This window comes from Lepidochelys olivacea, assembly GCF_965140295.1.
Source record: "Lepidochelys olivacea isolate rLepOli2 genome assembly, chromosome: 7".
Taxonomy (NCBI): domain Eukaryota; kingdom Metazoa; phylum Chordata; order Testudines; family Cheloniidae; genus Lepidochelys; species Lepidochelys olivacea.
In genome coordinates, this window is record NC_140417.1 from 47,398,754 (window position 1) to 47,411,957 (window position 13,204).

Sequence of the window (13,204 nt, forward strand, 5' to 3'; positions counted from 1 at the left end):
CCGCGGCTCTGCAGTCGCAGCCCTCCACGGGCGCGCGGCAGGTTTAGAGCGGGCGAGCATGTGCGGAGTTAGGGGGGAGGCACTGCAGCCTGCTGATGTAAAGCAAAGGGAGGATGGCTGTGCACTAGGAGCCCCCCTCCCACTTCCCCCTGCCCCTCCTCCCCTCAGCAGGGCAGGGGGGCGGTCGAGCGGAGGAAAGCAAAGCCAGAAGCAGCTCGCTATGGCAAGTGCAGCGGAGGCAGGTGCCCTCTGTTCGCCCTCAGCTCACCGGCGAGTGGGAGAAGAGGACGAGGCTGACAACCTCAGGTAGGACCTGGGGTTTGCTGGCTTCCTCCAGCTGCCCTGACTTTCAGCGGTCGCATCCTGGGGAAGATCCAGCGCAGAAGTCTGCGTGCATAGGGCGGGGAGGAGTAGGTAACAGCTTCCCTAAAGGGACTATGAGTTTTTCGGGTTTCTCAAAGTCCTACTGTCCGAGCTATAAATAGAGACATTTGCAGAAAAAACCCCTCCCCCTTCCAGCTGCATTGAAACAGATTGGGAGATTTTCGGGGAGTGGGGGTGGAATGGGGCTGTTTGGCTAAAATATGTGTGTGCTAAGCAGGGGCTCTGAACAGCATTGGGGTTGGAAGTGAAAATAAAGTCGGGGGCAGAGGAGCGGGGCTCAGAGCTGCCTTGAGAACCTTTAGCTAGGACAGTGGTTCTCAAACTTTTGTACTGGTGACCCCTTTCACATAGCAAACCTCTGAGTGCAACCCCCCCCCCCCATACATTAAAAACACTTTTTTATAATTTAACACCATTATAAATGCTGGAGGCAAAGAGGGGTTTGGGGTGGAGGCTGACAGCTCGTGACCCCCCCCCCCATGTAATAACCTCATGCTCCCCTGAGAGGTCCCAACCCCTGGTTTGAGAACCCCTGAGCTAGGGCCATGTGTATGTAGAGCAATGGGACTCAAACGCTCCACTTGGAATGAAATATGGACATCATCTCGGAGCAGCCAGTGCTTGGCTGGAAGCTGTTGAGAGAACATGCGGCCGGATAGGATCAGAGGAAACATTAGTGTAAAACCTGACAGCAGCCTTGCAGATTTCTCTTCAGAGCTCCAGGAAAAGTTTATTTCCACTGTGTTCAATTCACTGGTTTTGCTCTGACTCTAAGATATCTTGGCAAAGGGGGACAACTTAAAACTTTACCTAGGTGTAGGGTGATCAGATAGCAAGTGTGAAAAATTGGGACACTTTTTTTCGGGGGGGGGGTGTATAGTTGCCATAAGACAAAGCCCCTAATAGCAGGAAGGTGCCAATAATATGGGAACATGGTCACCCTACCCAGATGGGTTGGTGCTGCCTTAGTGCTTGGAGTATGGGAGAGCAGTGGGTTTCTTAAATTTTGGAGTGAGAGGTAGATAGAAGCAGCTGGGTGAGGGGAGGTTACTGCCTGGGTTTGCAGACTATGCTTCCCTTTGATTTTGTCTCCAGTTTCTCGTCTTCCTAGCGCAGTCATCTGGAACAGAATCCTAATTGCATTGTACTGAAAACTTAACTCCTCCTGCATTTCAGACCTGAAACACACATTCTCTCTCCCCCTCATCCCTTCCACACTCATGAACAGCTCTTCTGATTGCTTTGTGCCCAGAGACCAGATTCTGATCTTGTTTACACACGTGTGAACATGGAGTAAACCTGTCGATTTCAACAGAATCAACAGAAACATTCCAATTTACATCAGTGCAACTGAGATCAGAATCTGATCCGGTGTCTTAAATATCCCATTTCCTCCTTCTCCTCGGTGTTCAGGCTTTTGATCTATTATCTGCACCTTTCTGAATATTCCCTGATACTCATATTCTTCTCTTTCTCCATCTTTGTGTTCACATCTCTCTGTTTGTACGTGTGGGATACATAAATACACGAAGAAAACACATTGTCAGTGAAGAGTATCTCCACACACACACACACACTTTCCTTTATTGTAACATCTCTCTTAGCTCCACAACTAAAGATCTGTCAGAGTTTTCTTTAGTAATATTTCTTTTCAATAGGTTTGTAACTCAGCTATTAAAATCTACAGTTGGCTGGGATTTGGTGCAAGGAGTTCTAGCCTGAAATTTATCCGTTTGTTTTACAGGTGGGGAAAAAATGTGGACGTGTTAAAGTTATATGAGTGTTTCTTAAACAAAGTATTTGGTTTCCTCCACATTTCTTAGAGCAGGGGGAAAAGCTGAATGGTTATAGCTCTGCAATCTGACAGGGACTGGATTTGTAATAATAAATACAATAAAAGGAGCAATAGTGTTGGGGTTTGTGCATGTGCGATCACATCTTCCATTGCATTATTCAGTCTGCATATCTAGATTAACACAGGGCTGGAGCGATACTACGCGCTGATACCACTGGGTAGTGATGTACGCAACATGCTCTAACAAGAATACACCATTTAAGATGCTCTTGACTGGGTATATTTTATGTCTGGTGAGATCTGCATTTTCTATCACATTTCCCCCCAATAATGGATCCAAGGGGTATACAGGATCAGTGATCCACCTTAAAAACAGTGCTAGGATTTAGCGCTCATTAAAACTAGGGAAATAACACTGGTTTGTGTCAGGCATAGCGCAGAGAAGCACCAGGCATACATCCCTTCTGCTGGCACTGCCAATGCCCCTCAGTCCTGATCTGCAGCCCCTTGCTGTTCCAGTTCTGGCTCCCACACACAGCCCTGCCAATGCCCCTCAGTCCTGATCTGCCGCCGCCCTGCTCTTCCAGACCTGAGCCCCACACAGCCCTGCCAATGCCCCTCAGTCCTGACCTGCACCTCCCACCCCTTATTCTACTGCTGGGACAACCAGCCACGCCAAACTTTGGCAAATGAATAAATAACCACTAGTGACAAGGCTGAGACTGTTCACCTCATTGTCCCTTGCCCCCTAAACCTGGACTGAAAGCTAGACCTTTGGCATGTCAGTTCAGAAAAATTCAGGGGTGGGGGGGGAGTTTGTATCAGCATATAGGACATATGTGATTGCATCATATCCTGCAGTCAGGGAGAGGGGTCTGGACACCATGTCCCATAGCAAATGACACCTCTGTTACTTAGATAAAAGGTCTTAGTGCATGGGGACTGTGCCCAGCAGCTGTCCAGTCACTGACACAATGAGAACTTCTAGGGCAGTGGTTCTCAAACTTTTTTCTCGCGGACCACTTGAAAATTGCTGAGGGTCTCAGCAGACCACTTAATGGTCTTTCCAAATGTTGTTTGTACCGTTAGCTAACTATTGTAAAGTGCTTTGGATAAAAGCTCTATATAAAAAAACCCTTAATAATAATAAATTTTTTTTGTTCGACAAATAAAAGCACACAACTCATATTTTAATATCACTAGTCTTACCTTTCTATTGCAATGGATATGCCCTCTCTCCCCTGCCATGGCGGCCCCCAAGCTGGGGCTGGGAAAGAGGGGGGTCTCTCCCTCTCTCCCCTGCCACAGCAGCCATAGAGCAGAGGCTGGGAAGGAGGGGGCGGGGGTCTCTCCCCAGCAGCCACAGCCCTGGAGCCACTGCCCCCTCCCACCTACCCCCGATTTTCCTCGAGGCCACAACCTCATCTTACATGTGCGTCTTCTCCAGGGTCCAGACCAATGTTCCCTCTAATTTTTGACAGGCCGTGTGCGCAAAAAATTTCTTCTGTGCAAATTTTTGTGCACTCAGTGTTTCGCTGTGTGCGCGGGGTTTAGGATCTGTGTGGCTCCACTAATTAGGTGGGTGGTCCTTCATTCTCTTGTGTGCGACCGCCCAGGCGTGCAACTTAGAGGGAACTATCCGCAGACCACCTGAATGGAGCTCACGGACCACTGGTGGTCCGTGGACCACGGTTTGAGAACCTATGTTCTAGGGATATTCAACTGCAGGTTGGGGGAAACGTAGGGAACAATGTTCCCTTCACAGAAATGACTAGTGAAGGGCTTCTAAAATCACAGATGACAGAGATGGAAAAGACCTGTCCATGCCAAGGAGCTAGTACAGGATCAATCCCACCCAGTACATTCTCAATCAGTACTTGATTCAGTAATGTTTTTTATGACCCAAGAGCTGGAGCTCCCTCCCCTGCCTTCCCTTGGGCTCCCTGGCTGTGCTCCCACGAAGGCATTAGGGAGTTTATTCAGAGATCCTTTGGAGGTCAGAGTGAGCTCCTAAGGCTGACACCCTGCCATGGATTCACCTGGTGGGTGGCACAAGGGTGTCCTGTCAATGGGTTGTCTGACTGACCACTGTGTGTGTTGTAACATCAAGGCGCAAAGGAGTCAATGGGCAGAGAGTTGACCAGACTCCAGCATTCTCCTCTGTTGGATGGGGGACTAAGTCATTACTGTAGATCCGGACTAATCCTGAAGGGGTCCAGCTGTGGACTCCCACTGAAGTCAACAAAATTGCCATGTGCATAACCAGGATTAGCCCCACCATCACTATATACCATATAAGATATCTCATGGGCATGTGATTTTGTGATTCAGCGCCGGTTCCACAACTGGAGCTCCATGTCCTGGACCCACGGAAGTCATGGCTAAGATGCTCTTGGGTCTCAGGGGAGTGGGGCGTTGAGCTTATATTTGTTCAGTGCAGCTGGACGGCTGGATGTTCAACTACCCAAGCTGCTGGTGCAAGTTTGGGGGCAGGAAAAATGTGGGTGTTGTGTTTGGGGGCAAGGAAACCTACAGCCTAGGTGAGTATAGGATAGATTGTAGCTAGCATAAACCAGAGTAGCTTATTGACTTCCATGGAGCTACGCCGATTTATACCAGCTGAGTACATGGCCAATACTCATTAGCCAGTGAAGCAAGGAAAACTTCCGCTTTATCTCCAGAATGGGATTTCTAGAACAGAGGGGCAGCTCCTCAAAGCAGCTTGAACCTACACTGTATGTGTGTTCTTAACCATTTCTTCATAAAATCAGTCTTGAGTGTGTTGCCTTAGTTTTGTCTCTGCTCTCGAGGGTCCTTTTTTCATGGTCCATGGCTTTGCCATCTTTCTGTTTACTCTGTCTACTGAAGGGCTCCTACTGAGACACAGGGCTGGATGCTTGGGGACGGTACTGCTTCTCTTACAAGCCCAATAGGGAGGGGATCAAGCTGCTGACTTTAGAACTGGACCCAGATCCCCAATGCCCTAAAAAGTATTCGGACCTGGGGGCAGCTCTCCTGTGGGATACACCCTTCCATCAGTGTACATGGCTAACTCCCAATGACACTAATGAGAGCTGTACAGGTACAGAGAGGGGAGAAGATACCAGTCCACCCCACCCTACCTCTAGCGCTGCTGTTGACTCCCGTTGAATGAATGTAAGTTACAGCCCGGCCGTGTCAACAGAATACAGCAGAACAGGGACTGCAGTGTACTGGAGAGATGCGGGAGGCATTCTGCTAAGACTCCAGTCCTACTCCCGAACTGCTATTGTCCTCCAAGAACCCCAGCCCCTTCGCAGCTCTGAGGAGTCTGATTTTCTGCATATCCGTGAGACGGTGGCTCCTAACTGCTCCTAACGGAGAAGCATAGCTGGCCTTCTCACATCCCACCCCACAGAAAATGCAATTAGGGTCTGATCCAAAGCCACTGAAGTCAAAGGACAGGCTCCTATTGGCTTTGGATCAGGCCCATAGAGGGTAAGCCACGCAGTCCCCAAAGCATTTGCCTTTCAGTATAACAGGGGCTAGTTCTGCCTGTCCACTTCTGGTCTCTCTCTTTCTTTTTGTTCCTCTTTGTCTTTTGTCTCTGTGTCTCTTTCACTTTTCAGCCCCTGCCTTTTTCACTCCTTGTGTTAGTGCCAGTTTTTTCAGACCCTCTCTCTCTCTGTTGCTCTCTGTTCTTCTCTCTCTCTCATGAACAGTCTGTCTTTCTTTCTAACCTACTTCTTTGTTTCAGCTGAAAAATTGCTTCCCTTCTAAAGTTCACCCTGATAGTTGCCCTGGCAAATCAATCCTCTAGAGAACAATCCTGCAAAGGTTAGCCCAGGAACCAATGACAAACCTCCTCTTTCCCTCCAGTCTGAATTCCTTACCCAGGAGTAACAGTGGGCTCTTCCCAATAAATACCTGTCCCTTTCCAGGGATGGCAGAAGCCAGTGGAGAGAAGACGTCGTCTAGATTTACGGGTCACAGATGCAGCAGTTTCGAAGCACCCGTAAGAGCTACGCAGCATGAATGAAGTGCACAGGTACATTTCTGTACACGTTTTTAGTGTGCATCTGTGGTACAGTTGTGTGTGTTGCTGTGGTTGTATCAGTGTTTCAGGGTGCTGAAGTCAGAGTTATATGGGTGTTTCAGTGTGTGTTTAGCCATTTGTCTCTCTCTTTGTTAGTTTTGATTGCAGGATATGCTGGGTGTTCGTATTGCTCTCTCAGTGTGTGTGTGCGTGTGCATCTCAGTATGCTTGTATCAATGTCTTGGAGTGTTTGCACTGAGGTCTCAGTGTGTATTTATTCTTTCCATGTGCTTGTTTTACTGTCTCAGTGTATTAGTACTGATTTTAAGGCGTGTTTGGGTGCAGTGTTTCTGTGTGGCTGCTGAAGCGTCTCAGTCTCTTGGTGGTTTGGGTTGCAGCATCCACCTGTTTGTAGCAGCGTCTGGGTGTCTTGGAATGTCTGGTTGCCGTGTCTCGGTGTCTCAGCATGGCTGCAGCCGCCTCTCGGAGTGTTGGTTGCAGTGTCTCAATGTGTTTGATTGCAGTAGCTTGGTATGTCTGTTGCAGTGTTTGGTTGCAGCCCCTCTGAGTTTGTTGCAGTGGTTCTGAGTCTCAGTGTGTCTGCTGCGGTGTCTTAATGCATCTCTGGGTGTTTGATTGCAGTGGCTCGGTGGTTCAGCGTGGTTGGTTGCAGTGGCTTGGCATGGTTGGCTGCAGGGGCTTGGCATGTATTTATCAATGTGTTGGCGCACTGGTGGCTGGGTGGGTTAATGTGTATTGTGGTCTATCTCCGTGTCCAGGTTTGTGTGTGTCTGTACGTCTTTGGTTTTGTATGTGTGTCTTTGACACTGATGGTGGGTCTTCAGGAGTAATCCCCAGTGAACTTTGGTGGAGAGATGTGTGGCCTCTGCCTTTGCTTTGGATGTTTTCTCAGGAGCCTTTCAGACTAAAACACATCGCCAGCTAAAGGAAGAAAATGTATTGCATGAACTGATCAGTAGTTTCTGTGTCTGTATCACAGGCTGATTTTAGGAGGCATGTTCTTATGGTTTTTAAGAAACTGCTTTTGGAGCCAAAACCTGTTGACTTTGAATAAGCCTGTGGGATGCAACCCCACTGAATTTTGAGAGCAGAATCTGGCCCTTTGGCTATAATTGGAGAAGGGAATGAGTAGGTTTGTCATTATCTTTCATGTGTTAAGGAGGTTGGATCTGGAATTTCAATAAGTCATTTTTAATTTCATGCCATCACAACAAGACAGCGCTTGCTAGCATTACAGCTTAGATGCTAGTTCAGTAGCCTGGGTGGAAAGGGTGATCCCCCAGGCTTGTCTGTCTCAGATGTCCTCCGTAGAGCTAGACATACCCATCCCTGAACGGCAGGAGAAGCTGCTGTATGTCCCCGTTGAGGGTCTTCAGTAACTCTGCTAGCTTCTCCCCTGACACAGTTTAGAATCAGGTAGGAAACCAGATCCAGTATATGAGAATACCAATAGACCAGGATCTGCTTGGGTCAAATTTTACTACAGATGGCTCTCAGGCTAGAAATAGGTATGTTCTAGCTAGGTAATGAAGCAAGTGTGGGTGCTGGACTGTACCTTCTGCAAGGAGCCTTCTATAAGACATCATTTCATTGTCTGAGGCAGTTAATACCCGGTATCTTCCTTCTTCAGTCTAGGTCTTTCTGTTTCTCTCTTTTACACTATGGATGGCTCTGAAAGAAATAAAATAAGGAAAATTAGAGGAGAACTGACCAAGGAGTGGACAGAGCTCAGAATTCCCTGTGGCGACATTCCTTCTTCAGAGCATTATAAAGACTGTGTGTAGATTAGATTACATTTAAGAGAGAGATGATGTGTGAGTGTGTAGGTTTATGTGAGTATGTTTTTATATCTATATCTATATCTATCTAAACATATGAGTGTGGGCATACATATATATATCAGTGTGTGTGTGTATGGATAGATAACTACATACAGATATATGTGCAAACACATACAAGTTTTATTTGCTTCTGGTGGCTTCACAGGTTTTAAAATCAAAGAACTAAATAAATATAGGCTGTAGTCGGGTGGAGGACAAGTTGGGTGATGAGCAGAGCTCCAAGAGACTGAAGCTCCATTTCATCAAGCGAACAAAAAGGGAATGGACTGAGAAAGCTGTGAACTATCAATAGCAGAGAGAATGTGAATAGAAACAGGGTAGTATCAGTGCTTAGAATTGATACTGTACACATTCAGATAGACAGACAGAGAGAAAGAAATGAAAATAGGGATTGCATAGCTGGATAGATGAATTAAACCCAAGAAACTGATTGCACTCCCAGCAATTCATTACAACTATGCCAGTCGGAATAAGAATATGGCATTCAAGCGGACATCCCAAGTGGTATCCAGTGACCCATGTCCCCTTACCCAGCCTCCTCCTCCCTTTCCTCCTTCTCCATAAAGAGCTCCTGCCAAATCCTGTTGTAGGAGATATAATGCTGTGTTCTTTATTGTGCAGTAACTTCAGTACCAGGGTGGACGCTGCAGTGAGTTAGAGCAGGGGCTGGGAACTGGCGTTTTGGCAAGAAGGTTTGTTTGGACAGGATTTACGTTTTCTGTTTAGCGAAACTCTGGGTTACTGTTATTTTCACTTGTCATGTGAGCCCTGACTTAGCCCCATTATCATTGGCAACAGTTGCTCTGGCTTTAAAGTCTAATCAGTGCTAAGCCCATGTAGACAACAATGGATGAAGACGATAATTATGATTATTGTGCCCAAAGGTCCCAATTGAGATCCAACATAGCTAGGGACAATCCCTTGCCAGGTGGGTTTACATCTAAAGACACAAACAGATGGAGAGTGGTGGATGCAGATAGAATATGCAAGCCGATGAACCTGGTGAAGAATTGGCCCAGCTTTGTTAGTTACATGGATTGTGGGGGAGGGAGAAAGAGGTTGGTTTTGGTTTTGTTTGGGTTGGGGGTGAGATTTTTAGAGTTTGTGAGGAAAGGAGCAGAGGAAGGAAAGAAGGGGGAGAGGAAAAAAGCACAGCTTGTCCCCCGCCTAGCAGGCTGGCTTCCTCAGGCATGACGGCAGAGGTGAACCATAAGGGGTGATCTGAAGGAGGACAAGGGAATAGTTATTTGCTCAGGGAGTTTTCTCCAGGTATAATGGGCAGTGTAGGAAAGGGCACAGAGGTGACAAAGGGAGAAGCTTACTGGTGGGCACTGGAGCCTGGGGATGCTCACAAAGGCATGTGGTACCTTAATTGTGTCTGGCATTCTGTCTTCATCTCTGCTACTTACCCATCCCCCCCCACACACCAGGGACCGACCCAATCCACCCCACATCAGCGTCCCCATGTATTCACGGCCACTGCTGAATGCTGCTCACCTGGCTACATCCCTCTCCTGGCTGGCGGTGCGGGAGGAGATCATCTCCAGTCACGCCACTTGCTGCCTGCATGGGCAGGATTTGCACCTCTCTCTCAAACCACTCCTGACCCACCAGCGGGCTGAGATGGATGTGTGAAGGGACGGGGGAGGCAGCAATTATCCATAGAACCAGTCACTACCCTGGTTGCCCAGAACGCACCATCACAAGCTGCAGACTACCTTGTCTGTGCAAATTTCATCCACTGGAGAGCTGTCTCCCTCCTAGTCTCCAAGACCTTCCGCAGACTAACCCTTGTCTCTTCCTGCTATTCAGCCTCTTACGTACACTTCTCTCTGTGCAAGTTCTCGGTCTTTCCAGCATATCAATCTCCTGTGCTTCCCCCAACATCTGAAAGGCCTACGTGATCTCCTTCACCTCCTCTCAATCTCCTGTGCTGCCCCCAACATCTGAAAGGCTCAGTCACTCCACTGGCCTATGACAGCCTAATCCATCGCCTAATAAAACACTCAGATCCTTCTCCTTGAGCTCCCACTTTCCCTCTGCTCAGTCTCTCTCCCTGAAACAAGACCTTCAACCCTGCCCTGCCCTAGCTACGGTCACGCCTTGTAACAAACACATGTAACAAACACACACTGTGCTGTTTCCACCAATGGATTGCAATCCCCCACTTATGCTCTGGCACCAAGAGTGCTCCAGCACCACTTCCTGTACTGAGGAAAGCCACCCTTTCCTCACACCACCTGCCCAGGGTGTCTCTCACATTGAACCCATCTCCCAACAGTAGCCCCCCATGCCCATGCCTAGCCCGGAGAGGGTGGAAAGCAGACCAGAGTTGACCCAGGTTACCTCACACAGGATTCCCACCTAGGACTCTGTGTCCCTCTGGTATCTATTCTCACTTCCATTCCTCTACCTGGAACAGGCTCCCACACTACGATTCTCAGTTATTTCCCCAGCACATGGGGTGCAAGAGGCAGGTGAGAGCCTCATGACTCCCTAGAGTCACCACACCTTACGTGGGTCCCCTTAGCTATTGCTGCCCAAGTCCATTTCTTCTGCATCCCTGACCCTGGACTTATGGACCTTGCAGGTGCTACTGTGTCAGGAGGTTCGGTTAAAGGCCCTGTAAAGAACATGTGCCTTGGGGGCTCTCCATGGGGGGATTCAATACAAATAGATGATAGCAGCCCTGGGGTGAATGACACCCGTGGATTTCACCATCCCTTGTTTGTTCTTTAAAAGCCTCTCCCTATGCGAACCCAAGCCCAGTGAGGGATGGGCCAAAACTGGAACCATTTGTCCAAGTGCTTCTTTCCTCACACTGGACTAGTGGGACCCAGCTCAGAACAACTCAGGGTTTTGTTTTCCAAAACATGACCAACCACATTCAGCAATACCCAACACCATCTCTGCTTTTGCCTGCCCCTAATACACAAACTCTCCCTAACCTCCATGATACAGTGCCATAACTTTCCTGGAGACACTCCCCTAGTGTCTCCACCTCACCCACTTGGCTCAAGACTAACTCACAGATCTGCAAGTGCATTCCTAGATCCCTTCTTTTCTGTGGCCATTTATTTCAGCGTCCCTCTTTCTCCATTTGACCCATTCACACTAAGAGAAGGCATCCATGAACTGGAATGCCTGCTGCGGCACTGGGTTTTGCCTCAGCAGATCTGGGTTGTAATCCTGGCTCTGCCATAGACCCTCTGCCTTGTGATCTCAGGCAGGTCATTTCATCTCTCCGTTCCGCTCCTGCAAAATGGAGATAATAATCTATCTGGTCTATTTGTACTGCAAGCTCTTTAGGGCAGAGACTTTCCCTCCCCATGGGGGCGTGAAGCACCCAGTGGAGCCCTCATTTTGGTTGGGTCCTCTAATGCTACCATAAAACAAATTAATGATAATAATGAAAACTGAGGAAATTCAAGGGCCAGACACCTTTCCCATCCCCTCTGAAGGAAACAGCAGGAGATGACCTGTATGGGCAGAGGGAACCTTAACAAGGATATCTGATGCCTTGTCAGAAGGGGAGGGGCATTTTCCAATGAGGTTCTCTCTGTATCTGTAGCTTTATTCTTCTGGCTTTGCAGTCCTCCTCCCTCGTGCTGCTGTCCTTTGGCTGATTACAGCCTCATGTCCCTACATATTCATTTTCCTTTCATTGCTCCTAGTCTGTTTATTGTGCAGTGACTCTGGGAACCTAAGGTGACCCTAAACATGGAGAATAGAAGATGGCCTTAGAGGCAATAAAAGTTTTATTGCCATGAGTTTAAGATGACTGTCCCCCTTACGAACAGGGGAGGGATTCAGATAAATGGCAGCTAGATCCAGAAAATAATTAAAAAAAAAACAGTTGCAAAATCACAATTTCCCCCTGAGCCCTACCTATCCAGACTCCTTGACCAGCCTCATCACGAAATGGACACTTCTTCCTAATCCCTATCTCCATGAACAAACGTAGGGCTGGACAGAACCTCAAGAGATCATCTAGTCCATCCCTTTCCATTCCCAGTTTCTTCCTCCCTTTCTTCTCCCCACCACCTTCACATGTACATCGACTCCATCTTCCTCTCCAAGCCTCTCCACACAGACATTTGGGCCAAAGTTTCCAAAATTGTCCATCAATTTTGGGGGGGCCCGACTGGAGCTGTATGGGATATTACACTGATGTAGAGCCGTAGGTGCTCAGCCCCCTGATAATCAGACCCCAGATTTGTCAGATTAGGCACCCAAAAACAGGCCCCCTAAATTAATGGATGTGTGAAAATGTTGGCCTTAGTTACTGACTGATTCTTTGCTGTTTCTCCAGCTCCAGAGCCATCAGAGCCCCTGGGATCCTCCAAAGATCCTGATCCAATCCACCCCACTCACATCTGGTAGGGTCAGGAGTACATTATGCTGTTCTTCCCCAACAAGAAACTATAGAAGTCTTAAACCACATACACACACATGTAATGGACCATGGGGGCACGCTGTATGTACAGACATCCTGGTCATCAGTGGGGATCAAACTGAAACCCACCACATGAGCTGAGAGCGACTAGCAGGCTACTAAACTTAGCGGGGCCAGCACTTAGAGAGAGACGGGATTACATATACTATGCCAATGAATTACACACACGTGCACCCTCTACACACACAGCATCGTGCATATTGTTTACATGGCCTGTGTTCCATCTAAGATTTTGTTACATTCTCTTCACTTTTCATCCTTTTTATCCCCACCTCTTACTGCTTTCCCCCTTGTAAGTGCATTAGTCACTATGGAAACAATGATGTCATTGATGGGGCGGGGTTTAGGAATGTCCACAACTGCAGAATAAAGTCAGCGTTTAATGGCTGGCAACACACAGCAGGGCTTGTGAAATGAATGGCTGCTGTTTATGTGATGGCTATTGCAGACATTTATGCCACAGAAAATTTTATCGTAGAGCAATTTCCCTTTCTACTTTATGTCCTTTTCCTCCATTGCTCTTTATCCCATTCAGGTTCCCTCAGCATCTGCTCAGATAAAATTCAATGTTCTTGTTTCTCTCCCCTTTGGCCCTAACTACCTAGATAGGATGCGGCCGCTATGGTTTGGATGTGCCCACAAACTTCACATGTTCCTCTATGTCCTTGGGATCTGTGCCTAGCAGACTATGC

The 13,204-nt window shown here is 47.9% G+C and overlaps 1 long non-coding RNA gene across 1 annotated transcript in view; it reads left to right on the forward strand.

The window, feature by feature from the left end:
• Positions 1–206: 206 nt before the first annotated feature.
• Positions 207–13,204, forward strand: part of LOC311523423 — a 58,532-nt gene continuing 45,534 nt past the window's right edge. Inside the window, exons 1-2 of the long non-coding RNA XR_014712334.1 lie at positions 207–306; positions 6,100–6,206. This is a non-coding gene — a long non-coding RNA (uncharacterized lncRNA). The remainder of the gene's footprint in view (positions 307–6,099; positions 6,207–13,204) is intronic.